Source organism: Astatotilapia calliptera, chromosome 4 (genome assembly GCF_964374335.1).
Source record: "Astatotilapia calliptera chromosome 4, fAstCal68.1, whole genome shotgun sequence".
NCBI classification, from domain to species: Eukaryota; Metazoa; Chordata; class Actinopteri; order Cichliformes; family Cichlidae; genus Astatotilapia; species Astatotilapia calliptera.
In genome coordinates this window covers 29,018,286-29,035,285 of record NC_137425.1, presented here as the reverse complement: position 1 = coordinate 29,035,285, position 17,000 = coordinate 29,018,286, and positions in this window count along the sequence as shown.

Sequence of the window (17,000 nt, the reverse complement as noted above, 5' to 3'; positions counted from 1 at the left end):
AAACTTCAGCAATTCTGCTAAAATTTGCTTGTTTTTGAAACTTAACTACTTCCTCATATTTTCACCTAGAACAACCATTCAAACTTTAAAATATTCACAAATTATTGGGCTATTCAGGTATGATTCAGCTTTTTCAAATCTTTTACTGTTTTACTTTTATGCCTCTTAAAGTTTTGAGTTGCAAAATTGTGATTTTTCACAAAATACATGTGTTGTTATGGTTGCTATGCTCTTGGCTTCCAGTGTGCCACTGAAGGTTTTGCAATTTTCACTTCATGTCCGAACAACTTCCTGCTACTTGCTCAATTTTCACTCAACTTCCACAAATTATACATCAAAACGTAGGTATTTTTGCTGGCTTTCAGAAAATGTCACCATCATTGTTGTGGGATTTATAGAATTTTCGCAAATCTCCTCAGACTAACACAAGGTCAGAAAACTCTCCATATAAAGTGAATGGAGAGCTTGTTCAAAATCACCGCTGGATTTCTGTAATGAGAGGCATATTCGAATCGTCATATCTCCTTAACGAAGCAAAGTTAAGACATGAGGCTTGTCCCCGAATATCTTCAGACACCCCTGACGCTCACAATTCAAGAATTTCTTTCTCACCTATTACCGTTCTGAAATGAGTTGGACTTGTTTGAGGGTAGGAAATTCGTCCTTCGCTCAGATTTCTTCAGATTTCAAACTGTGGAAATGAACCACTTTTTTCTCTCGTCATAACTTTTTGTTGGATTTCCACAGAGACCTGAAAATTTCCATGATTGTTCACCAAAGCCTGCTGTCTCTTACGGTGAAAGAATGATATCGATACTCCAAATAGATTTCAAGTCACAAAGCGTTGTTTGAGGGCAAGTCAAGGCAGTTTTTGCTTTGCTCTACTCAGTTATGGTGCATTACAAGTCAAATATCTTTAATAATTCATATTTTAATGATAAATTGTAAACACTGGAAGATTCCCCCATCTCTTCTGAACAAAACGGTGTAAGAATGACCGCTCTAGCCCCTACGGTTTGGAAATTATGGTCATTTGTTTGAGGGGAGTCCTCACTATGAGAAATAGGCTGCAATAATCCTGTGCCTCTCTGTGCTGCGTGTGTAAAAAGAGGCACATGTTTTGGCGGGAAAAAGTACACAGGCTCTCTGATTGGTGGATTCAAATTCAGCAGCTCCCAGGCTGACCTAGAAACTTACTTCTCTCTCCCTGTGCATTTTTTTGCTGATTTTTTTCATTTAACAAGTATATTTGAGGGACCCTCAGCATGTTCAGCATTTTTTCAGCTGTCCATTTTGCTTTTCCAATTTTTCTGTTTAACTTATTACTATTGTGCTAAATAATACTATTTCTGCTATTTTATAAGATTTGTGCCTAATATAGTATTTCTGCTAAATTACAATATTTCTGCTTTTTATACTATTTGTGCTAAAACATAGTATTTCTACTAAATGTAGTATTTATGCTTAATCATACTATTTCTGCTTTTTATGGGATTTGTGCCTAATATAGTATTTCTGCTTTTTATAGGATTTTTGCTCAAACATAGTATTTCTACTAACTGTAGTGTTTATGCTTAATCATCCTATTTCTGCTTTTTATAGGATTTGTGCTTAATATAGTATTTCTGCTAAATTATAGTATTTCTGCTTTTTATAGTATTTGTGCTAAAACATAGTATTTCTACTAAATGTAGTATTTATGCTTAATCATAGTATTTCTATATATTTCTGCCAGGTCCCCAGGCAGCCAATCCTCTGTGAGGACTGAGAAATTCAAATTTTCAAATCAGGGCCTGCACGGCTTCCCAGCCAATCATATATGTGTCCTGAGGCATTCAAATTTGCATATTGGGGCCTTCATGGCTTCTAAGCCAGCCAATCATATCTGAGGGCTGAGGAATTCAAATCCACAAATCAGGGCCTGCACAGCTTCCCAGCCAGCCAATCATGTATGTGGGCTCCAGGTATTCAAATTTGCATATTGGGGAATTCGTGGCTTCTAAGTCAACAAGTCATCCATGTCGTATATCTCTAAAAATTCATATTTGAATGATAAATTGTCAACACTTGAAGATTCCCCCATCTCTTCTGAACAAAACGGTGTAAGAATGACCGCTCTAGCCCCTATGGTTAGGAAATTATGGTCATTTGTTTGAGGGGAATCCTCACTATGTGAAATAAACTGAAAGAAGCAGGTCTGTGTCTCTGTGCTGCGTGTGTAAAAAGATGCACCTGTTTTGGCGGGAAAACGTAAACAGCCTCTCTGATTGGTGGATTCAAATTCAGCAGCTCCCAGGCTGACCTAGAAACTTAGTCCTCTCTCCCTGTGTGTGTGTGTGTGTGTGTGTGTGTGTGTGTGTGTGTGTGTGTGTGTGTGTGTGTGTTTAGTGGGAGAGAGAGGACCCTGCCCTTATTTGACAGCATGTCATTGTAGGATTTAAATTGAACATAGTTAGACTGGTTGACTGGATTAGAGCCTGTGTTTGTGTGTCCCTCTGTGCATTTGTGTTTCAATAAGTTATTACTATTCTGCTAAATCATAGTATTTCTGGTACTTTTCGGTACTTGTGCTAAATACAGTATTTCTGCTAAATCATACTATTTCTGCTTTTCATAGGATTTATGCCTAATATAGTATTTCTGCTAAATTATAGTATTTCTGCTTTTTATAGGATTTGTGCCTAACATAGTATTTCTGCTAAATTATAGTATTTCTGCTTTTTATAGGATTTGTGCTTAACATAGTATTTCTGCTAAATTATAGTTTTTCTTCTTTTTATAATATTTGTGCTAAAACATAGTATTTCTACTAAATGTAGTATTTATGCTTAATAATAGTATTTCTATATATTTCTGCCAGGTCCCCAGGCAGCCAATCCTCTGTGAGGACTGAGACATTCAAATTTTCAAATCAGGGCCTGCACAGTTTCCCAGCCAATCAAATAAGTGTCCTGAGGCATTCAAATTTGCATATTGGGGCCTTCGTGGCTTCTAAGCCAGCCAATCATATCTGAGGGCTGAGGAATTCAAATCCACAAATCAGGGCCTGCACGGCTTCCCAGCCAGCCAATCACATATGTGGTCTCAGGCATTCAAATTTGCATATTGGGGAATTCGTGGCTTCTAAGTCAACAAGTCATCCATGTCATATATCTCTAAAAATTCATATTTTAATATTAAATTGTCAACACTTGAAGATTCCCCCATCTCTTCTGAACAAAACGGTGTAAGAATGACCGTTCTAGCCCCTACAGTTAGGAAATTACGGTCATTTGTTTGAGGGGAGTCGTCACTATGAGAAATAGACTGCAAAAATCCTGTGTCTCTCTGTGCTGCTGCGTGTGTAAACAGATGCACCTGTTTTGGTGGGGAAAAGTGCACAGCCTCTCTGATTGGTGGATTCAAATTCACCAGCTCCCAGGCTGACCTAGAAACTTACTTCTCTCTCCCTGTGTGTGTGTGTGTGTGTGTGTGTGTGTGTGTGTGTGTGTGTGTGTGTGTGTGACAGAGAGAGAGAGAGAGAGAGAGAGAGAGAGAGAGAGAGAGGCTTTTAATGGGATGATCTCATTCTAAGATTTAAATTCAATATATTTAGACTGGTTGACTGAATTGGATCTTGTGTGTGGGTCTCTCTGTGCATGTGTGTTTCCTCATGTGTACATATTTGTGATTGTGTGGCTGTAATAAATTTTTTTGCAGATTTTTGTCATTTAACAAGTATATTTGAGGGACCCTCAGCATGTTCAGCATTTTTTCAGCTGTCCATTTTGCTTTTCCAATTTTTCTGTTTAACTTATTACTATTGTGCTAAATCATACTATTTCTGCTATTTTATAAGATTTGTGCTTAATATACTATTTCTGCTTTTATAGGATTTGTGCTTAATATAGTATTTCTGCTAAATGTAGTATTTATGCTTAATCATACTATTTCTGCTTTTCATAGTATTTGTGCTTAATATAGTATTTCTGCTAAATTTAGTATTTCTGATTAATTATAGTTTTTCTACTAAATCATAGTACAGTATTTCTGCTTTTTATGGGATTTGTGCTAAAACAAAGTATTTCTACTAAATGTAGTATTTGTGCTTAATCATACCATTTCTGCTTTTTATAGGATTTGTGCTTAATATAGTATTTCTGCTAAATTATAGTATTTCTGCCAAATTATAATATTTGTGCTAAAACATAGTCTTAATTTAAAATTACAATATTCATAGTTCATCACAGTGTCTCTGGTAAATCACAATATTTCTGCTCTGTTGTACTATTTTTCTAAATCATAGTGTTTCTGTAATGTTTAAGTATTTTTGGCTAAATATATTCTTTCTGTTATCTTATACTATTTCTCCTAAATTCTTGTATTTTTGAGAAGTTATCATGTTTCTGGTAAGTTACAATATTTCTGCTAAATTCTGCTATGCTATTGTATTTCTGCCAAGTATTATGTTTCCTCTAAGATATTGCAGTTCTGCTAAGTTATTCCATTTTAGCAAACTTCTTTTGCTTCTGCAAAGTTTTTACAATTTCTGCAACTTTTCAGCTTTTTCAGCTACTTTTTGCATACAGCTTCAGCTTTAAGCATCCACACTGCATTTTCGCAGGAAATGCAAATTTTTCTAGTTATATTTTATTCTGTATTCCGTACGTTTTTTGAAAGCCTACTCCTTCAAAACCGTTCAACTTAGAAAAACCATTCAAACATCGTTAGATTCCTATTATTTTGGACAACATTGCTTCTATTTTTCTCATTTTTAACATTTATATTTTTAATTTTATTCAACTTTATTCAACAAAAATTTCCCATGTATTTCAATGGGGAGACCCTTCAAATTCTCATTCAACTTACTCATTTTTAAACTCTTACTACTTCAACATACGTTGACATAGAGCCACCATTCAAACTTTAAAACGAAGACAAGACATTCAACTATTCAACTTGTATTTATCTTTTGAATATCTATTATACTTTTTCTTCAGTTCCAGTTTAAGTTTCATGATGTTTTTTCACCCGTTTCAGAGTTTATAATGGGTGTGTATGGGACGGAATGTTGGGGCTAGAGTGAGGCAGCTCAACTGCTAGAGTGAGAGGAGCAAAAAAATTAATCTTAAAATCTTTTTTAAAACTGCTGCTGTGTCCGCAGCGTTTGCTCTACAGGTATGATTTTACCCTCAAAACGTAGCCATCGCTGTCCTCTTTCATCCAATGTGTTTACTATTGTCCTAGGTGTTATGGTTCTTTCGTAAATGTCACCAATGCACAGCCTCCTCCCTCCAACTCTTCCATAGACTCTAATGTTAAAATGGCTCAGAAGGTTCGTTTGAAAATCAGAAGAGCATGGTGTGTTTACACTGTCACCACGTCCATATAATAAACTCCACAGGCATGAAAACTGAGAATTCAGTAGACTAGAAGCTGCTGTCGCTCACGGTGAAAGAATTTTGTCAATACGACTTTTACTTTTCATTTGGGAATGATTTGTTTCGGCCTGACTTTTCTGTTCATTTTAAGCAGCAAAAGTGAGGCACATGTCTGTGTACGTGTGTATGGAGCCATTGGGTGCGGTCACTATAGCAACCAGGCTCACACCTGCCTGCTTAACGAGCTCTGCCTGCCACTGTACCAAGATTCATCTTAAGCACTTCTCTTTCAACTGCTGCTGTGTCCACAGTGTTACAGCCATCATTTTACCCTCAAAACGTCGCCATCGTTGTTCTTTTTCCAACATCTTGTCTTTCAAAGCTCAGAGATGTAAACTTTTTAAACTGTGTGGGTCCAAGTGGAGGGATCACATTTTAGTCATTCAGTGATTCAAAGAATATGACCTTTTAATATTCATTCAGATGTTTTCTGACTCTAAATGTTCTTTTCTCATTTCTTAGGTTTTTCTAATTTACAATTAAAACATTTTCAGTTTTTTTCCAACTCCTTCTTCTGTGTAACCTTCAGCTTTTAGCAGTTCAGCACCTTTGTTTTTAGGTTAAATTCGTTTTTTTTTTGTTTTTTTTTAATCTCATTCAATATTTTTAACTCAAAATTCAGCAATTAATTCATTTCAGTGCATACATTCAGATTCAAGCATTCACACTGCAGTTTCTTCAGAAAATGCACTTTCTAGTTATTAGTGTGAATGCTTGAAAAGCATTCACAGTATTGTTATTCGAATCTTTATTATTAGTGTGAATGCTTGAAAAGCATTCACAGTATTGTTATTCGAATCTTTATTATTATTATTATATTTTATCTATTCCGTACGTTTTTTGTACTCCTACTCCTTCAAAACCGTTCAACTTAGAAAAACCATTCAAACACCATTAGATTCCTATTCTTTTGGACATGACTGCTTCTACTTTTCTCATTTTTAACATTTATATTTTTAATTTTATTCAACTTTATTCAACAAAAATTTCCCATGTATTTCAATGGGGAGACCCTTCAAATTCTCATTCAACTTACTCATTTTTAAACTCTTACTACTTCCACATACATTGACATAGAGCCACCATTCAAACTTTAAAACGAAGACAAGACATTCAACTATTCAACTTGTATTTATCTTTTCAATATCTATTATACTTTTTCTTCAGTTCCAGTTTAAGTTTCATGATGTTTTTTCACCCGTTTCAGAGTTTATAATGGGTGTGTATGGGACGGAATGTTGGGGCTAGAGTGAGGCAGCTCAACTGCTAGAGTGAGAGGAGCAAAAAAATTAATCTTAAAATCTTTTTTAAAACTGCTGCTGTGTCCGCAGCGTTTGCTCTACAGGTATGATTTTACCCTCAAAACGTAGCCATCGCTGTCCTCTTTCATCCAATGTGTTTACTATTGTCCTAGGTGTTATGGTTCTTTCGTAAATGTCACCAATGCACAGCCTCCTCCCTCCAACTCTTCCATAGACTCTAATGTTAAAATGGCTCAGAAGGTTCGTTTGAAAATCAGAAGAGCATGGTGTCTTTCCACTGTCACCACGTCCATATAATAAACTCCACAGGCATGAAAACTGAGAATTCAGTAGACTAGACATTGCTGTCACTCACGGTGAAAGAATTTTGTCAATACGACCTATACTTTTCATTTGGGAACGATTTGTTTGGGCCTGACTTTTCTGTTCATTTTAAGCAGCAAAAGTGAGGCGCATGTCTGTGTACGTGTGTATGGAGCCATTGGGTGCGGTCACTATAGCAACCAGGCTCACACCTGCCTGCTTAACGAGCTCTGCCTGCCACTGTACCAAGATTCATCTTAAGCACTTCTCTTTCAACTGCTGCTGTGTCCACAGTGTTACAGCCATCATTTTACCCTCAAATTGTCGCCATTATTGTTCTCTTTCCAACACCGTATCTTTCAAAGCTCAGGCATTTAAACTTTTTAAACTGTGTGGATCAAAGTGGAGGGATCACATTTTAGTCATTCAGTGATTCAAAGAATATGACCTTTTAATATTCATTCAGATGTTTTCTGACTCTAAATGTTCTTTTCTCATTTCTTAGGGTTTTCTAATTTACATTTAAAACATTTTCAGTTTTTTTCCAACTCCTTCTTCTGTGTAACCTTCAGCTTTTAGCAGTTCAGCACCTTTGTTTTCAGGTTAAATTCGTTTTTTTTTTTTGTTTTTTTTTTATCTCATTCAATATTTTTAACTCAAAATTCAGCAATTAATTCATTTCAGTGCATACATTCAGATTCAAGCATTCACACTGCAGTTTCTTCAGAAAATGCACTTTCTAGTTAGTGTGAATGCTTGAAAAGCATTCACAGTATTGTTATTCGAATCTTTATTATTATTATTATTATTATTATATTTTATTTTTCCGTACGTTTTTTCAAAGCCTACTCCTTCAAAACCGTTCAACTTAGAAAAACCATTCAAACACCGTTAGATTCCTATTCTTTTGGACAACACTGCTTCTATTTTTCATATTTTTAACATTTATATTTTTAATTTTATTCAACTTTATTCAACAAAAATTTACAATGTATTTCAATGGGGAGACCCTTCAAATCCTCATTCAACTTACTCATTTTTAAACTCTTACTACTTCCACATACATTGACATAGAGCCACCATTCAAACTTTAAAACGAAGACAAGACATTCAACTATTCAACTTGTATTTATCTTTTCAATATCTATTATACTTTTTCTTCAGTTCCAGTTTAACTTTCATGATGTTTTTTCACCCGTTTCAGAGTTTATAATGGGTGTGTATGGGACGGAATGTTGGGGCTAGAGTGAGACAGCTCAACTGCTAGAGTGAGAGGAGCAAAAAAATTAATCTTAAAATCTTTTTTAAAACTGCTGCTGTGTCCACAGCGTTTGCTCTACAGGTATGATTTTACCCTCAAAACGTAGCCATGGCTGTCCTCTTTCATCCAATGTGTTTACTATTGTACTAGGTGTTATGGTTCTTTCATAAATGTCACCAATGCACAGCCTCCTCCCTCCAACTCTTCCATAGACTCTAATGTTAAAATGGCTCAGAAGGTTCGTTTGAAAATCAGAAGAGCATGGTGTTTTTCCACTGTCACCACGTCCATATAATAAACTCCACAGACATGAAAACTGAGAATTAGGTAGACTAGACATTGCTGTCGCTCACGGTGAAAGAATTTTGTCAATACGACATGTACTTTTCATTTGGGAAGAATTTGTTTGGGCCTGACTTTTCTGTTCATTTTAAGCAGCAAAAGTGAGGTGCATGTCTGTGTACGTGTGTATGGAGCCATTGGGTGCAGTCACTATAGCAACCAGGCTCACACCTGCCTGCTTAACGAGCTCTGCCTGCCACTGTACCAAGATTCATCTTAAGCACTTCTCTTTCAACTGCTGCTGTGTCCACAGTGTTACAGCCATCATTTTACCCTCAAATTGTCGCCATTATTGTTCTCTTTCCAACACCGTGTCTTTCAAAGCTCAGGCATTTAAACTTTTTAAACTGTGTGGATCAAAGTGGAGGGATCACGTTTGAGTCATTCAGTGATTCAAAGAATATGACCTTTTGATATTCATTCAGATGTTTTCTGACTCTAAATGTTCTTTTCTCATTTCTTAGGGTTTTCTAATTTACATTTAAAACATTTTCAGTTTTTTTCCAACTCCTTCTTCTGTGTAACCTTCAGCTTTTAGCAGTTCAGCACCTTTGTTTTCAGGTTAAATTCGGGTTTTTTTTTGTTTTTTTTTAATAATCTCATTCAATATTTTTAAATCAAAATTCAGCAATTAATTCATTTCAGTGCATACATTCAGATTCAAGCATTCACACTGCAGTTTCTTCAGAAAATGCACTTTCTAGTTATTATTATTATTATATTTTATTTTTCCGTACGTTTTTTGTAAGCCTATAACTTCAAAACCGTTCAACTTAGAAAAACCATTCAAACACCGTTAGATTCCTATTCTTTTGGACAACACTGCTTCTATTTTTCATATTTTTAACATTTATATTTTTAATTTTATTCAACTTTATTCAACAAAAATTTATAATGTATTTCAATGGGGAGACCCTTCAAATCCTCATTCAACTTACTCATTTTTAAACTCTTACTACTTCCACATACATTGACATAGAGCCACCATTCAAACTTTAAAACGAAGACAAGACATTCAACTATTCAACTTGTATTTATCTTTTCAATATCTATTATACTTTTTCTTCAGTTCCAGTTTAAGTTTCATGATGTTTTTTCACCCGTTTCAGAGTTTATAATGGGTGTGTATGGGACGGAATGTTGGGGCTAGAGTGAGGCAGCTCAACTGCTAGAGTGAGAGGAGCAAAAAAATTAATCTTAAAATCTTTTTTAAAACTGCTGCTGTGTCCGCAGCGTTTGCTCTACAGGTATGATTTTACCCTCAAAACGTAGCCATCGCTGTCCTCTTTCATCCAATGTGTTTACTATTGTCCTAGGTGTTATGGTTCTTTCGTAAATGTCACCAATGCACAGCCTCCTCCCTCCAACTCTTCCATAGACTCTAATGTTAAAACGGCTCAGAAGGTTGGTTTGAAAATCAGAAGAGCATGGTGTGTTTACACTGTCACCACATCCATATAATAAACTCCACAGGCATGAAAACTGAGAATTAGGTAGACTAGACATTGCTGCCGCTCACGGTGAAAGAATTTCGTCAATACGACCTATACTTTTCATTTGGGAACGATTTGTTTCGGCCTGACTTTTCTGTTCATTTTAAGCAGCAAAAGTGAGGTGCATGTCTGTGTCCGTGTGTATGGAGCCATTGGGTGCGGTCACTATAGCAACCAGGCTCACACCTGCCTGCTTAACGAGCTCTCTCTCTCACTCTGCCAAAATTCATCTTAAACACTTCTCTTTCAACTGCTGCTGTGTCCACAGTGTTAAAGCCATCATTTTACCCTCAAAACGTCGCCATCGTTGTTCTTTTTCCAACATCTTGTCTTTCAAAGCTCAGAGATGTAAACTTTTTAAACTGTGTGGGTCCAAGTGGAGGGATCACATTTTAGTCATTCAGTGATTCAAAGAATATGACCTTTTAATATTCTTTCAGATGTTTTCTGACTCTAAATGTTCTTTTCTCATTTCTTAGGTTTTTCTAATTTACAATTAAAACATTTTCAGCTTTTTTCCAACTTCTTCTTCTGTGTAACCTTCAGCTTTTAGCAGTTCAGCACTTTTGTTTTCAGGTTAAATTTGGTTGTTTTTTTTTTAATTTCATTCAATATTTTTAACTCAAAATTCAGCAATTAATTCATTTCAGTGCATACATTCAGATTCAAGCATTCACACTGCAGTTTCTTCAGAAAATGCACTTTCTAGTATTTTATTATTTTTCCGTACGTTTTTTGAAAGCCTACTCCTTCAAAACCGTTCAACTTAGAAAAACCATTCAAACATCGTTAGATTCCTATTATTTTGGACAACATTGCTTCTATTTTTCTCATTTTTAACATTTATATTTTTAATTTTATTCAACTTTATTCAACAAAAATTTCCCATGTATTTCAATGGGGAGACCCTTCAAATTCTCATTCAACTTACTCATTTTTAAACTCTTACTACTTCCACATACATTGACATAGAGCCACCATTCAAACTTTAAAACGAAGACAAGACATTCAACTATTCAACTTGTATTTATCTTTTCAATATCTATTATACTTTTTCTTCAGTTCCAGTTTAAGTTTCATGATGTTTTTTCACCCGTTTCAAAATTTATAATGGGTGTGTATGGGACGGAATGTTGGGGCTAGAGTGAGACAGCTCAACTGCTAGAGTGAGAGGAGCAAAAAAATTAATCTTAAAATCTTTTTTAAAACTGCTGCTGTGTCCGCAGCGTTTGCTCTACAGGTATGATTTTACCCTCAAAACGTAGCCATCGCTGTCCTCTTTCATCCAATGTGTTTACTATTGTACTAGGTGTTATGGTTCTTTCATAAATGTCACCAATGCACAGCCTCCTCCCTCCAACTCTTCCATAGACTCTAATGTTAAAATGGCTCAGAAGGTTCGTTTGAAAATCAGAAGAGCATGGTGTCTTTCCACTGTCACCACGTCCATATAATAAACTCCACAGGCATGAAAACTGAGAATTCAGTAGACTAGACATTGCTGTCACTCACGGTGAAAGAATTTTGTCAATACGACTTTTACTTTTCATTTGGGAGCGATTTGTTTCGGCCTGACTTTTCTGTTCATTTTAAGCAGCAAAAGTGAGGTGCATGTCTGTGTACGTGTGTATGGAGCCCTTGGGTGCAGTCACTATAGCAACCAGGCTCACACCTGCCTGCTTAACGAGCTCTGTCTCTCACTCTGCCAAGATTAAATCAAAAATGTGTGTTACATCTAAGCAGTTGTAGTAAGATTAACTTTTTCAATAGGTACAATAAGACAGGTTTGACAGGCTTTTGCCACAGATTAACAGTATGTCAGTAGTTAATATAGGCTAACTGAATAGAGACCTGAATTATTGCCCTGTTAAATTCAAGTTGATTGTGTATTGGTGGACTTGTCTTCTCCACACAGGTTTCTCATACCTCGGCAGTTTTAGTCAGTTGATGACTTTAAAATAATCTTTTCTGACTGGATAATTAAAGCTCACAGCATCTACCTGTCTGTAGTGTATTTTCCCACATTTTAAATAATCGAATCTCATTTAATGTCTCTGTTTTTAGTCTGTATAGTTTATCTCCCCACGAATACGCTCAAAGTAGTCTTAAAATAAAATCCATAAAACAGTTCAAGATGACATACTTTTTATTTGCTAATTTAATGCCAGTTGCCCTCTTTCCTGAGTATAAGCGAATGAGTGACATAAAGAGAAAAAGTACCAATTTGTATGCTGGTGAGTCTTGTGTATTTTTTTCTCTGTCTCTCTATGACAGAGAAATATATATGCTCATTATTGATGTTCAAACTGATGCTCAAATTTCCAAGCACCACCTGAACGCCTCATCAGTCTTTAACTAATCACTGCACCAACTGCCGTCATTCCGCTTTGCTCTCTGCTGTGGTAAGTACAATACACTCAGTACAGCACTGTTTTAATTTTATGATGGTAAAAATACATGTTTGACATTTAAACTCACATATCAAGTCTTTTTAAAGTTCAACAGAGTTCAAAGAATAAAGAAAGCAAAAAAAGAACCTTTGCTACCATTTATATAGGTTTATGACTTTTGCTGTTAGCAGCAGTGCTAACGCTAGCTTCAATGCTAATGCTAGCTATAGTGCTAACACTAGCCTTAGCAGTTGTTAACTGACAAAAAGAATATTCTTGTGATATTCCTGTGATATTTATTGGCGGTCAGTGAGACAAAAGTAACAAATGAGATTTATTATTGCCATTGTGGCTCAGTTTTAACAGTAAGAGTACTTCATGACTTTTGCTGTTAGTAGCAGGAATGCTAACGCTAGCTTCAATGCTAACGCTAGCTTCAATGCTAATGCTAGCTATAGTGCTAACACTAGCCTTAGCAGTTGTTAACTGACAAAAAGAATATTCCTGTGATATTCCTGTGATATTTATTGGCGGTCAGTGAGACAAAAGTAACAAATGAGATTTATTATTGCCATTGTGCCTCAGTTTTAACAGTAAGAGTACTTCATGACTTTTGCTGTTAGTAGCAGTGCTAATGCTAGCTTCGATGCTAATGCTAGCATCAATGCTAACGCTAGCTATAGTGCCAACACTAGCCTTAGCAGTTTTTAACTGACAAAAAGAATATTCCTGTGATATTCCTGTGATATTTATTGGCGGTCAGTGAGACAAAAGTAACAAATGAGCTTTATTATTGCCATTGTGCCTCAGTTTTAACAGTAAGAGTGCTAGTTCTACCAGCAGTGCTAACACTAACTGAAGTTAGTGTTAGCACTTAGCGATGCTAAGGGTAGTAACAGTCTAACAGTAGCCTTATATAAGTACTTAAATAAATACTTCAGTTAATTAGTTTGAATTATAAAATGGCTGCTGTATCAGCTGGTGTGCTATATTACTCTATAATTACCCTGCTGACTATAAGTTCAGTGTATCATGTCGTGTGGGCTTTGTTTTTTTGTTAGTCTGATAAAACTGTACAGACAACTAACATGTTATTTCTTGTCTTACACTTTCAGGAACTTGACTCACATCTGTGCTTTGCCTGGTAGGTGTGCACATACTGTTAGAGAAGTACACCAAAATTTTAAAAAAATAATCTGACTAATATAAGCTTTAAAGTGATGGGTTCAAACTTTGTGCTAGACCTTTTAAACACATTTTTATAATAAAGACACATAAGTTCAGCTTAACAATTGGGCTAAAATATTTTTTTCGTACATTTTTGCACATTACATGTGATTAGTTAACAATTCACTCAGTCATATTTGTATTTAAAAATATTATTGCTGAATTTAATTAAATATTTATTCTTTTAAAAAGTGCCAAATTGTGCAACTTTTTGCACATGGCAGCCGACAACAGTTTAGCTTGAATATTTGTTTTGTCCTTTTTCAGTAGTCACAATTAGTTCATACAATTACCATGTGATATAATTTTATTAAAAAATTTTTTTTCTTGTTTTTTGTTCACAGTGTGCAGAAGAAGAACAAGGACCAGATCTCCAGTCTTCTATCTCACATCCCAACCCCCCAACCCCTCTATCTTCTGTCCTACTCCACCTGTTGTCTCTGCCTTCTTTCCATCTGTATTTCACCCTGTGGTTTGTGAGAAATTTTGCCAAACCAAGAATCTTATTGCGGTTTGATTTAAAGCCGTGTCTCTCCTGCTCTGTCTGTTCTCTCTGCTAAATTTTCTCTCTACCTGTTTTTCACTCTTTGGCTTGCTGCTGAAAAATGCACAAGCCAATAAAACAATAAAGAGTGCATATTTTGCCTCAACCTGAGAACAAACTGAACAAACAAAGAAAACTCTGCGGTTTGATTTAAAGCCGTGTCTCTCCTGCTCTGTCTGTTCTCTCTGCTAAATTTTCTCTCTACCTGTTTTTCACTCTTGGCTTGCTGCTGAAAAACGCCAAGCCATTAAAGCAATAAAGAGTGCATATTGCCTCTACCTGAGAACAAACTGAACAAATAAAGAAAACTCTAATTCACGGTTTGATTGTGATTTCCCAGCCGTGTTTCTCCTGCTCTGTCTGTTCTCTCTTCTAAATTTTCTCTCTAGCTGTTTTTCACTTTGCACTTGCTGCTAAGTTGTGCCAAGCCAATAAAGAGAGTGCATATTATTCTCTTGACTGACAAACTGTCAAACAAACAAAGACATCTGTTTCTGAGAAATAAAAACTGAAATATAAAGACAAAGAAAACATCTCCTGCTCTGTGCCACTCTTATTTTATAAACATATTTTCTAAAGACTAAGAGAAACACTTGTGTAAAAATGCCAAGGAAGCAGAAAAAGTCACAAGCTGCAAAACAACGCTGGAAGAAGTTCCATGAGTTTTATGAAGTACCAACATGTGAACAAGCTGAGTGTGATTTTCCTCAGAGCTCTGCAGAAGACTTTGTGTCTGCAAAGACCAATGCTGATGGTGTCAAACAGGCAGGTCAACATGTTCCTGCACATGTACAACAGGTATCCTATGCAGATGCTGTAAAGATTGGATTGCAGCATGAATTTAATGATCATCAGGTAAACCATAGAGACCAACCTGAGGTGTCAAGTGCCCCACAGGTGGGTTATGCTGATATTGTAAAAAGAGGCCGTCACAGTGATGTGGCAGGACCATCTCATGCAGAAAGAGTGAACTTTGAAAACCAGCCCTCTGTTACACATATCTGTGCATCTCACAGCCAGGCTCATCCCAAATATGGAGACTCCAGAAACAAGCAGTGCACATGTAACTCACTCACATTTCTTGCTTTCCTTCATGAGAATGATAACATGACTACAGCTGACCTTAATCTGGTCTTGGATAAAGGTGATGTGATGTACAAAGAGGCCAAGAAAAGATTTCCTAAAAATATTCATTTGGCAACCGATGAGCTGCCAGACAAAGTTGATGCTCGCTGGTCTATGTATGATGTCGACATGACACAGCCTTCCCGGTATGGGACATTTGAAGAACCTCCAGAGGAGGCAGTAGATACCTTTCTCAGCTTAGAAGCAGGACTGAGCTGCCTGTTGTCAGATGTGCAGTATGCCTTATTGATTATGAGTGGATTGTGTATCGCAGTGTTCCGATCCACATCAGGCAAATATGGTTTCTTTGATCCACACTCCAGAACACCCAGTGGTCTTCCTCTACTACTACAGTCACGTAATCGTGGTACAGCAGTGATGCTGAAATTCACTCTCCTCAGTGACATAATTAAGAGGAACCAAGATTCTTATGAAATGATGGAGATATCACCCTCTTGTAACTATGAACTGAAGCCTGTGCAGTTCTACAGTATGAGCACAGTCAACCTGAGTGATACTATCACAGACACAGTCTGCAGACCAACAGCTGCCACTGCTGTGGCATCTACTCACTCTGATACAACTGTTGATGAAGCAAACTCCTCTACTCCAAGGAGAAACACAACGACTGATCTGACTGAGAACATCTTTTGTCAAATGTCCATTTGTACGCCACCGGTGAAACAAAAAGAAGTCCACGTGACTCAGTTCACATCATATGAAGATCAGAATGAACCTCCTAATATACCAACTGAAGAACTATGCAGTGAATTAAGTTTCCTTCCATCAAGGGATGCTTTTTTATGTCAATCAAATGCTGCAATAACAAATGTTGCTTCCTGTGATCTTTCTGATATAGTTTTACAAAAACTGAAAAAAGTTAATAAACAACAAAGGCAAAAAATGAGAAGAAGATTAATGGCATCAGAGAAACCCAGAAATCAGAGAAAAGAAAACCAAAAAAGGAAAGAACGACAAAAGTATGCTTCAAACAAAGAGTACAAAGAAAAGAAAAAGTCTTGCACAAGCGAGGCATATAAAAACAATCCTGAAGTCAGACAGAAAAAACAACAGTATATTAGAAGACGTTACTGTGAAAATGATGAATTCAGACAGAAACAACAGCAATATATTAGAAGACGTTACTGTGAAAATGATGAATTCAGAAAGAAACAAAAACAATATGTTAAAAAACGTTTTTCTGAGAATGCTACAGTTAGAAAGAAACAACAACAATATATTAAAAGACGTTACTGTGAGAACGATGAATTTAGAAAGAAACAACAACAATATATTAAAAGACGCTACTGTGACAATGCTGAATTTAGACAAAAACAAAAAAACTATATCACTAAAAGGTATCAAGAAAACCCTGAATTCAGAGAGAGACAGAGATCTCGAGTGACTCAGCGTTATGCACGTGATAACGCATTCAGAGTAAGACACAGACAACTAATGAAACAACTAATGCGAGACAGGTATCAAAGTAATCTTGCATTCAGGATTATGCACAACATGAGATGTGCAATGAAAATAAAAAGGAAATACAGATGGGTGAACAGACAAACCCAAGAGAGTGACAACAGTGTGATCAACGAGGCCATATCTGTGTTCAAATCACAAATCAAAGCTG